This window comes from Pristiophorus japonicus, chromosome 19 (assembly GCF_044704955.1).
Source record: "Pristiophorus japonicus isolate sPriJap1 chromosome 19, sPriJap1.hap1, whole genome shotgun sequence".
Classification (NCBI taxonomy): domain Eukaryota; kingdom Metazoa; phylum Chordata; class Chondrichthyes; family Pristiophoridae; genus Pristiophorus; species Pristiophorus japonicus.
Window position 1 is genome coordinate 54,932,916 of NC_091995.1, and position 14,077 is coordinate 54,946,992.

A 14,077-nucleotide genomic window follows, 5' to 3' on the forward strand; every position below is an offset into this window, starting at 1 on the left:
CACTTTCCCCACACACTGTCCACACACACTGTCCCCACACACACTGTCCCCACACACTGTCCACACACACACACACTGTCCACACACACTGTCCCCACACACTGTCCCCACACACACTGTCCCCACACACTGTCTCCACACACTGTCCACACACACTGTCCCCACACACACACTGTCCCCACACACACTGTCCCCACACACACTGCGCACACACACACTGTCCACACACACACTGTCCCCACACACTGTCCACACACACACTGTCCCCACACACACTGTCCACACACACTGTCCCCACACACTGTCCCCCCCACACACTGTCCCCACACACTCTCTTCTCACACTGTCCACACACACTGTCCCCACACACTCTCTTCTCACACTGTCCACACACACTGTCCACATACACACTGTCCCCACACACACTGTCTCCGCACAACTGTCCCCACACACTGACCACACACACTGTCCACATACACACTGTCCACACACACTGTCCCCACACACTGTCCCCACACACTGTCCCCACACACTGTCCACACGCACTATCCACAGGCACTGTCCACACGCACTTTCCCCACACACTGTCCACACACACTGTCCACACACACACTGTCCCCACACACACTGTCCACACACACACGGTCCACACACACTGTCCACACACACTGTCCACACACACTCTCCCCTCACACTGTCCCCTCACACTGTCCACACACACACTGTCCCCACACACACTGTCCCCACACACTGTCCACACACACTGTCCCCTCACACTGTCCACACACACTGTCCCCACACACTGTCCACACACGCACTGTCCACACACACACTGTCCACACACACTGTCCCCACACACACTGTCCACACACACTGTCCCCACACACTGTCCCCACACACACTGTCCACACACACTGTCCCCACACACACTGTCCCCACACACACACTGTCAGCACACACACTGTCCCCACACACACTGCGCACATACACACTGTCCCCACACACACTGTCTCCGCACAACTGTCCCCACACACTGACCACACACACTGTCCACATACACACTGTCCACACACACTGTCCCCACACACACTGTCCACACACACTGTCCACACACACTGTCCCCACACACTGTCCACACACACTGTCCACACACACTGTCCCCACACACACTGTCCACACACACTGTCCCCACATACTGTCCACACAAACTGTCCCCACACACACTGTCCACACACACTGTCCCCACACACTGTCCCCCCCACACACTGTCCCCACGCACTGTCCCCACACACTGTCCCCACACACTGTCCCCACACACTGTCCACACGCACTGTCCACACACACTGTCCCCACACACTGTCCACACACACACTGTCCCCACACACACTGTCCCCACACACACACTGTCCCCACACACACTGTCCCCACACACACTGCGCACACACACTGTCCACACACACTGTCCACACACACACTGTCCACACACACTGTCCACACACACAGTGTCCCCACACACACTGTCCCCACACACTGTCCCCACACACTGTCCACACACACACTGTCCCCACACACTGTCCACACACACTGACCACACACACTGTCCCCACACACTGTCCCCACACACACTGTCCCCACACACTCTCCACACACACTGTCCACACACACACGGTCCACACACACTGTCCACACACACTGTCCACACACACTCTCCCCTCACACTGTCCCCTCACACTGTCCCCACACACTGTCCCCACACACACTGTCCCCACACACACTGTCCCCTCACACTGTCCCCTCACACTGTCCACACACACACTGTCCCCACACACACTGTCCACACACACTGTCCACACACACACGGTCCACACACACTGTCCACACACACTGTCCACACACACACGGTCCACACACACTGTCCCCACACACACTGTCCACACACACTGTCCCCACACACAGTGTCCACACACATTGTCCACACGCACTGTCCCCACACACTGTCCACACGCACTGTCCACACGCACTGTCCCCACGCACTTTCCACACACACTGTCCCCACACAAACTGTCCCCACACACTGTTCCCACACACACTGTCCCCACACACTGTCCCCACACACTGTCTCCACACACACTGTCTCCACACACACTGTCCCCACACACACTGTCCACAGGCACTGTTCCCACGCACTGTCCACACACACTGTCCACACACGCACTGTCCACACACGCACTGTCCACACACACACTGTCCAAACACACTGTCCCCACACACACTGTCCACACACACTGTCCACACACACTGTCCCCACACACACTGTCCACACACACTGTCCACACACACACGGTCCACACACACTGTCCACACACACTGTCCACACACACTCTCCCCTCACACTGTCCCCTCACACTGTCCACACACACACTGTCCCCACACACACTGTCCCCACACACTGTCCCCACACACACTGTCCCCACACACACTGTCCCCACACACACTGTCCCCTCACACTGTCCACACACACTGTCCCCTCACACTGTCCCCTCACACTGTCCACACACACTGTCCCCACACACTGTCCACACACACTGTCCACACACACACTGTCCCCACACACTGTCCCCACACACTGTCCACACACACTGTTCACACACACACTGTCCACACACACTGTCCCACACACTGTCTCCACACACTGTCCCCACACACACTGTCCCCACACACTGTCCACACACACACTGTCCCCACACACACTGTCCACACACACTATCCCCACACACTGTCCCCACACACACTGTCCCCACACACTGTCCACACACACACTGTCCCCACACACACTGTCCACACACACTATCCCCACACACTGTCCCCACACACACTGTCCCCACACACTCTCCACACACACTGTCCCCACACACTGTCCCCACACACTCACAACACACATTGTCCCCACACACACTGTCCCCACACACTGTCCACACACACTGTCCCCACACACACTGTCCACACACACTATCCACACGCACTGTCCCCACGCACTGTCCCCACACACTGTCCACACACACACTGTCCGCACACACACTATCCCCTCACACTGTCCCCACACACTGTCCCCACACACTGTCCACACACACTGTCCCCTCACACTGTCCACACACACTGTCCACACACACCCGGTCCACACACACTGTCCACACACACTGTCCACACACACTGTCCCCACACACTCTCCCCTCACAATGTCCCCTCACACTGTCCACACACACACTGTCCCCACACACACTGTCCCCACGCACTGTCCCCACACACTGTCCACACACACACTGTCCGCACACACACTATCCCCTCACACTGTCCCCACACACTGTCCCCACACACTGTCCACACACACTGTCCCCTCACACTGTCCACACACACTGTCCACACACACCCGGTCCACACACACTGTCCACACACACTGTCCACACACACTGTCCCCACACACTCTCCCCTCACAATGTCCCCTCACACTGTCCACACACACACTGTCCCCACACACACTGTCCACACACACTGTCCACACACACACGGTCCACACACACTGTCCACACACACTGTCCACACACACTCTCCCCTCACACTGTCCCCTCACACTGTCCACACACACACTGTCCCCACACACACTGTCCACACACACTGTCCACACACACACGGTCCACACACACTGTCCACACACACTGTCCACACACACTCTCCCCTCACACTGTCCCCTCACACTGTCCACACACACACTGTCCCCACACACTGTCCACACACACTGTCCCCTCACACTGTCCCCTCACACTGTCCACACACACTGTCCCCACACACTGTCCACACACACTGTCCACACACACACTGTCCCCACACACTGTCCCCACACACTGTCCACACACACTGTCCACACACACACTGTCCACACACACTGTCCCACACACTGTCTCCACACACTGTCCCCACACACACTGTCCCCACACACTGTCCACACACACACACACTGTCCACACACACTGTCCCCACACACACTGTCCCCACACACACTGTCCCCACACACACTGCGCACATACACACTGTCCACACACACACTGTCCACACACACTGTCCACATACACACTGTCCACACACACTGTCCCCACACACTGTCCCCACACACACTGTCCCCACACACACTGTCTCCGCACAACTGTCCCCACACACACTGTCCACACACACTGTCCACACACACTGTCCCCACACACTGTCCACACGCACTATCCACAGGCACTGTCCACACGCACTTTCCCCACACACTGTCCACACACACTGTCCACACACACACTGTCCCCACACACACTGTCCACACACACACGGTCCACACACACTGTCCACACACACTGTCCACACACACTCTCCCCTCACACTGTCCCCTCACACTGTCCACAGACACACTGTCCCCACACACACTCTCCCCTCACACTGTCCCCTCACACTGTCCACACACACACTGTCCCCACACACACTGTCCCCACACACTGTCCACACACACTGTCCCCACACACACTGTCCCCACACACACTGTCCCCTCACACTGTCCCCTCACACTGTCCACACACACTGTCCCCACACACTGTCCACACACACACTGTCCCACACACTGTCTCCACACACTCTCTTCTCACACTGTCCACACACACTGTCCCCACACACTCTCTTCTCACACTGTCCACACATACTGTCTCCGCACAACTGTCCCCACACACACTGTCCACACACACTGTCCACACACACTGACCCCACACACTGTCCACACGCACTATCCACAGGCACTGTCCACACGCACTTTCCCCACACACTGTCCACACACACTGTCCCCACACACTGTCCACACACACACACACTGTCCACACACACTGTCCCCACACACTGTCCCCACACACACTGTCCCCACACACTGTCTCCACACACTGTCCACACACACTGTCCCCACACACACACTGTCCCCACACACACTGTCCCCACACACACTGCGCACACACACACTGTCCACACACACACTGTCCCCACACACTGTCCACACACACACTGTCCCCACACACACTGTCCACACACACTGTCCCCACACACTGTCCCCCCCACACACTGTCCCCACACACTCTCTTCTCACACTGTCCACACACACTGTCCCCACACACTCTCTTCTCACACTGTCCACACACACTGTCCACATACACACTGTCCCCACACACACTGTCTCCGCACAACTGTCCCCACACACTGACCACACACACTGTCCACATACACACTGTCCACACACACTGTCCCCACACACTGTCCCCACACACTGTCCCCACACACTGTCCACACGCACTATCCACAGGCACTGTCCACACGCACTTTCCCCACACACTGTCCACACACACTGTCCACACACACACTGTCCCCACACACACTGTCCACACACACACGGTCCACACACACTGTCCACACACACTGTCCACACACACTCTCCCCTCACACTGTCCCCTCACACTGTCCACACACACACTGTCCCCACACACACTGTCCCCACACACTGTCCACACACACTGTCCCCACACACACTGTCCCCTCACACTGTCCACACACACTGTCCCCACACACTGTCCACACACGCACTGTCCACACACACACTGTCCACACACACTGTCCACACACACTGTCCCCACACACACTGTCCCCTCACACTGTCCCACACACTGTCTCCACACACTGTCCCATAACACTGTCCACACACACACACACTGTCCACACACACTGTCCCCACACACACTGTCCCCACACACTGTCCCCACACACTGTCCCCACACACACTGTCCACACACACTGTCCCCACACACACTGTCCCCACACACACACTGTCAGCACACACACTGTCCCCACACACACTGCGCACATACACACTGTCCCCACACACACTGTCTCCGCACAACTGTCCCCACACACTGACCACACACACTGTCCACATACACACTGTCCACACACACTGTCCCCACACACACTGTCCACACACACTGTCCACACACACTGTCCCCACACACTGTCCACACGCACTATCCACAGGCACTGTCCACACGCACTTTCCCCACACACTGTCCACACACACTGTCCCCACACACTGTCCCCACACACACACTGTCCCCACACACTGTCCCCACACACTGTCCACACACACTGTCCACACACACTGTCCCCACACACTGTCCACACACACTGTCCACACACACTGTCCCCACACACTGTCCCCACACACTGTCCACACACACTGTCCCCACACAATGTCCACACGCACTGTCCCCACGCACTGTCCATACACACTGTCCACACACACTGTCCCCACAAACACTGTCCCCACGCACTGTCCATACACACTGTCCACACACACTGTCCCCACACACACTGTCCCCACACACTGTCCCCACATACTGTCCACACAAACTGTCCCCACACACACTGTCCACACACACTGTCCCCACACACTGTCCCCCCCACACACTGTCCCCACGCACTGTCCCCACACACTGTCCCCACACACTGTCCCCACACACTGTCCACACACACTGTCCACACACACACTGTCCCCTCACACTGTCCCCTCACACTGTCCCCTCACACTGTCCACACACACACTGTCCACACGCACTGTCCACACACACTGTCCCCACACACTGTCCACACACACACTGTCCCCACACACACTGTCCCCACACACACACTGTCCCCACACACACTGTCCCCACACACACTGCGCACACACACTGTCCACACACACACTGTCCACACACACTGTCCACACACACAGTGTCCCCACACACACTGTCCCCACACACTGTCCCCACACACTGTCCACACACACACTGTCCCCACACACTGTCCACACACACTGACCACACACACTGTCCCCACACACTGTCCCCACACACACTGTCCCCACACACTCTCCACACACACTGTCCCCAGACACTGTCCCCACACACTGTCCCCAGACACTGTCCACACACATTGTCCACACACACTGTCCCCACACACTGTCCACACACACACTGTCCGCACACACACTATCCCCTCACACTGTCCCCACACACTGTCCACACACACTGTCTCCACACACTGTCCCCACACACACTGTCCCCACACACTGTCCACACACACACTGTCCCCACACACTGTCCACACACACTGTCCCCACACACACTGTCCCCACACACTGTCCCCACACACACTGTCCCCACACACACTGCGCACACACACACTGTCCACACACACACTGTCCCCACACACTGTCCACACACACACTGTCCCCACACACTGTCCACACACACTGACCACACACACTGTCCCCACACACTGTCCCCACACACACTGTCCCCACACACTCTCCACACACACTGTCCCCAGACACTGTCCCCACACACTGTCCCCAGACACTGTCCACACACATTGTCCACACACACTGTCCCCACACACTGTCCACACACACACTGTCCGCACACACACTATCCCCACACACTGTCCCCACACACTGTCCACACGCACTATCCACAGGCACTGTCCACACGCACTTTCCCCACACACTGTCCACACACACTGTCCACACACACACTGTCCCCACACACACTGTCCACACACACACGGTCCACACACACTGTCCACACACACTGTCCACACACACTCTCCCCTCACACTGTCCCCTCACACTGTCCACACACACACTGTCCCCACACACACTGTCCCCACACACTGTCCACACACACTGTCCCCACACACACTGTCCCCTCACACTGTCCACACACACTGTCCACACACACTGTCCCCACACACACTGTCCCCTCACACTGTCCCACACACTGTCTCCACACACTGTCCCATAACACTGTCCACACACACACACACTGTCCACACACACTGTCCCCACACACACTGTCCCCACACACTGTCCCCACACACTGTCCCCACACACACTGTCCACACACACTGTCCCCACACACACTGTCCCCACACACACACTGTCAGCACACACACTGTCCCCACACACACTGCGCACATACACACTGTCCCCACACACACTGTCTCCGCACAACTGTCCCCACACACTGACCACACACACTGTCCACATACACACTGTCCACACACACTGTCCCCACACACACTGTCCACACACACTGTCCACACACACTGTCCCCACACACTGTCCACACGCACTATCCACAGGCACTGTCCACACGCACTTTCCCCACACACTGTCCACACACACTGTCCCCACACACTGTCCCCACACACACACTGTCCCCACACACTGTCCCCACACACTGTCCACACACACTGTCCACACACACTGTCCCCACACACTGTCCACACACACTGTCCACACACACTGTCCCCACACACTGTCCCCACACACTGTCCACACACACTGTCCCCACACAATGTCCACACGCACTGTCCCCACGCACTGTCCATACACACTGTCCACACACACTGTCCCCACAAACACTGTCCCCACGCACTGTCCATACACACTGTCCACACACACTGTCCCCACACACACTGTCCCCACACACTGTCCCCACATACTGTCCACACAAACTGTCCCCACACACACTGTCCACACACACTGTCCCCACACACTGTCCCCCCCACACACTGTCCCCACGCACTGTCCCCACACACTGTCCCCACACACTGTCCCCACACACTGTCCACACACACTGTCCACACACACACTGTCCCCTCACACTGTCCCCTCACACTGTCCCCTCACACTGTCCACACACACTGTCCACACACACACTGTCCACACGCACTGTCCACACACACTGTCCCCACACACTGTCCACACACACACTGTCCCCACACACACTGTCCCCACACACACACTGTCCCCACACACACTGTCCCCACACACACTGCGCACACACACTGTCCACACACACACTGTCCACACACACTGTCCACACACACAGTGTCCCCACACACACTGTCCCCACACACTGTCCCCACACACTGTCCACACACACACTGTCCCCACACACTGTCCACACACACTGACCACACACACTGTCCCCACACACTGTCCCCACACACACTGTCCCCACACACTCTCCACACACACTGTCCCCAGACACTGTCCCCACACACTGTCCCCAGACACTGTCCACACACATTGTCCACACACACTGTCCCCACACACTGTCCACACACACACTGTCCGCACACACACTATCCCCTCACACTGTCCCCACACACTGTCCACACACACTGTCTCCACACACTGTCCCCACACACACTGTCCCCACACACTGTCCACACACACACTGTCCCCACACACTGTCCACACACACTGTCCCCACACACACTGTCCCCACACACTGTCCCCACACACACTGTCCCCACACACACTGCGCACACACACACTGTCCACACACACACTGTCCCCACACACTGTCCACACACACACTGTCCCCACACACACTGTCCACACACACTGTCCCCACACACTGTCCCCCCCACACACTGTCCCCACACACTCTCTTCTCACACTGTCCACACACACTGTCCCCACACACTGTCCCCTCACACTGTCCCCACACACTGTCCACACACACTGTCCACACACACACTGTCCCCACACACTGTCCACACACACTGTCCACACACACACTGTCTCCTCACACTGTCCACACACACTGTCCACACACACTGTCCACACACACCCGGTCCACACACACTGTCCACACACACTGTCCCCACACACTCTCCCCTCACACTGTCCCCTCACACTGTCCACACACACACTGTCCCCACACACACTGTCCACACACACTGTCCACACACACACGGTCCACACACACTGTCCACACACACTGTCCACACACACTCTCCCCTCACACTGTCCCCTCACACTGTCCCCACACACTGTCCCCACACACACTGTCCCCACACACACTGTCCCCTCACACTGTCCCCTCACACTGTCCACACACACACTGTCCCCACACACTGTCCCCACACACACTGTCCACACACACTGTCCACACACACACGGTCCACACACACTGTCCACACACACTGTCCACACACACACGGTCCACACACACTGTCCCCACACACACTGTCCACACACACTGTCCCCACACACAGTGTCCACACACATTGTCCACACGCACTGTCCCCACACACTGTCCACACGCACTGTCCACACGCACTGTCCCCACGCACTTTCCACACACACTGTCCCCACACAAACTGTCCCCACACACTGTTCCCACACACACTGTCCCCACACACTGTCCCCACACACTGTCTCCACACACACTGTCTCCACACACACTGTCCCCACACACACTGTCCACAGGCACTGTTCCCACGCACTGTCCACACACACTGTCCACACACACTGTCCACACACGCACTGTCCACACACGCACTGTCCACACACACACTGTCCAAACACACTGTCCCCACACACACTGTCCACACACACTGTCCACACACACTGTCCCCACACACACTGTCCCCACACACACTGTCCCCACACACTGTCCACACACACACTGTCCCCACACACACTGTCCCCACACACTGTCCACACACACTGACCACACGCACTGTCCCCACGCACTGTCCCCACGCACTGTCCAGACACACTGTCCACACACACTGTCCCCACACACTGTCCCCACACACACTGTCCCCACACACTGTCCCCACACACTGTCTCCACACACTGTCTCCACACACTGTCCCCACACACACTGTCCCCACACACTGTCCACACACACACTGTCCACACACACTGTCCCCACACACACTGTCCCCACACACTGTCCCCACACACTGTCCCCACACACTCTCTTCTCACACTGTCCCCACACACTGTCTCCACACACTGTCCCCACACACTGTCCCCACACACTGTCCACACACACTGTCCACACACACAGTGTCCCCACACACTGTCCACACACACTGTCCACACACACACTCTCCCCACACACTGTCCACACACACTGTCCCCACACACTGTCCCCACACACACTGTCCCCACACACTGTCTCCACACACTGTCCCCACACACTGTCACCACACACTGTCCACACACACACTGTCCACACACTGTCCCCAGACACACTGTCCACACACACTGTCCACAGACACTGTCCCCACACACACTGTCCACACACACTATCCACACGCACTGTCCCCACGCACTGTCCACACACTGTCCACACGCACTGTCCCCGCACACTGTCCACACGCACTGTCCACACGCACTGTCCACACGCACTGTCCACACGCACTGTCCACACGCACTGTCCCCACACACTGTCCACACACACAGTCCCCATACACTGTCCCCACACACACTGTCCACACACACTGTCCACACACACTGTCCCCACACTGTCCCCAGACACACTGTCCACACACACTGTCCACAGACACTGTCCTCACACACACTGTCCACACACACTATCCACACGCACTGTCCCCACGCACTGTCCACACGCACTGTCCCCACACACTGTCCACACACACACTGTCCCCACACACACTGCCCCGTCAAACTGTCCACACACACACTGCCCCGTCAAACTGTCCACACACACACTGTCCACACACACACTGTCCACACGCACTGTCCACACACACTGTCCCCACACACTGTCCACACACACACTGTCCCCACACACACTGTCCCCACACACTGTCCCCAAACACTGTCCACACACACACTGTCCCCACACACACTGTCCACACACACTGTCCACACACACACTCTCCACACACACACTGTCCCCACACACACTGTCCACACACACACTCTCCACACACACACTGTCCACACACACACTGTCCGCACACACACTCTCCACACACACACTATCCCCTCACACTGTCCACACACACTGTCCACACACACTGTCCCCACACACTGTCCCCACACACACTGTCCCCACACACTGTCCACACACATTGTCCACACACACTGTCCCCACACACTGTCCCCACACACTGTCCCCACACACTGTCCCCACACACTGTCCCCACACACTGTCCCCACGCACTTTCCACACACACTGTCCCCACACACACTGTCCACACACACTGTTCCCACACACACTGTCCCCACACACAGTCCCCACACACACTGTCCCCACACACTGTCCACAGACACACTGTCCACACACTGTCCCCACACACTGTCCACACACACTGTCCCCACACACACTGTCCCCACACACACTGTCCACACACACACTGTCCCCACACACACTGTCCCCAGGCACTGTCCACACACACTGTCCACACACACTGTCCCCACACAGACTGTCCCCACACACACTGTCCCCACACACTGTCCCCACACACTGTCCCCACACACACTGTCCCCACACACTGTCCCCACACACTGTCCCCACACACTGTCCCCACACACACTGTCCCCACACACACTGTCCCCACACACACTGTCCCCACACACACTGCGCACACACACACTGTCCACACACACACTGTCCACACACACTGTCCACACACACACTGTCCCCACACACACTGTCTCCACACAACTGTCCCCACACACTGTCCACACACACTGTCCACACACACACTGTCCACACACACACTGTCCCCACACACTGTCCCCACGCACTGTCCACACACACTGTCCACACACACTGTCCACACACACTGTCCACACGCACTGTCCACACGCACTGTCCCCACGCACTGTCCACACACATTGTCCACACACAATGTCCCCACACAATGTCCCCTCACACTGTCCACACACAATGTCCACACACACTGTCCCCACACACTGTCCACACACACTGTCCACACGCACTGTCCACACGCACTGTCCCCACGCACTGTCCACACACATTGTCCACACACAATGTCCCCACACAATGTCCCCTCACACTGTCCACACACACTGTCCCCACACACTGTCCACACACACTGTCCACACACACTGTCCACACGCACTGTCCACACGGACTGTCCCCACACACTGTCCACACGCACTGTCCACACGCACTGTCCCCACGCACTGTCCACACACATTGTCCACACACAATGTCCCCACACAATGTCCCCTCACACTGTCCACACACACTGTCCCCACACACTGTCCCCACACACACTGTCCCCGCACACTGTTCTCACACACTGTCCACACACACTGTCCACACACACTGTCCCCACACTGTCCCCAGACACACTGTCCACAGACACTGTCCTCACACACACTATCCACACGCACTGTCCTCACGCACTGTCCACACACTGTCCACACGCACTGTCCCCACACACTGTCCACACGCACTGTCCACACGCACTGTCCACACACACTGTCCCCACACACTGTCCACACACACACTGTCCCCACACACTGTCCCCAAACACTGTCCACACACACACTGTCCCCACACATACTGTCCCCACACACTGTCTCCACACACTGTCCACACACACACTATCCCCTCACACTGTCCACACACACTGTCCCCACACACTGTCCACACACACTGTCCACATACACTGTCCCCACACACTGTCTCCACACACTGTCCCCACACACACTGTCCCCACACACTGTCCACACACACTGTCCACACACACACTCTCCCCACACACTGTCCACACACACTGTCCCCACACACACTGTCCCCACACACTGTCCCCACACACACTGTCCCCACACACTGTCTCCACACACTGTCCCCACACACTGTCCCCACACACTGTCCACACACACACTGTCCACACACTGTCCCCAGACACACTGTCCACACACACTGTCCACAGACACTGTCCCCACACACACTGTCCACACACACTATCCACACGCACTGTCTCCACACACTGTCCCCACACACTGTCCCCACACACTGTCCACACACACACTGTCCACACACTGTCCCCAGACACACTGTCCACACACACTGTCCACAGACACTGTCCCCACACACACTGTCCACACACACTATCCACACGCACTGTCCCCACGCACTGTCCACACACTGTCCACACGCACTGT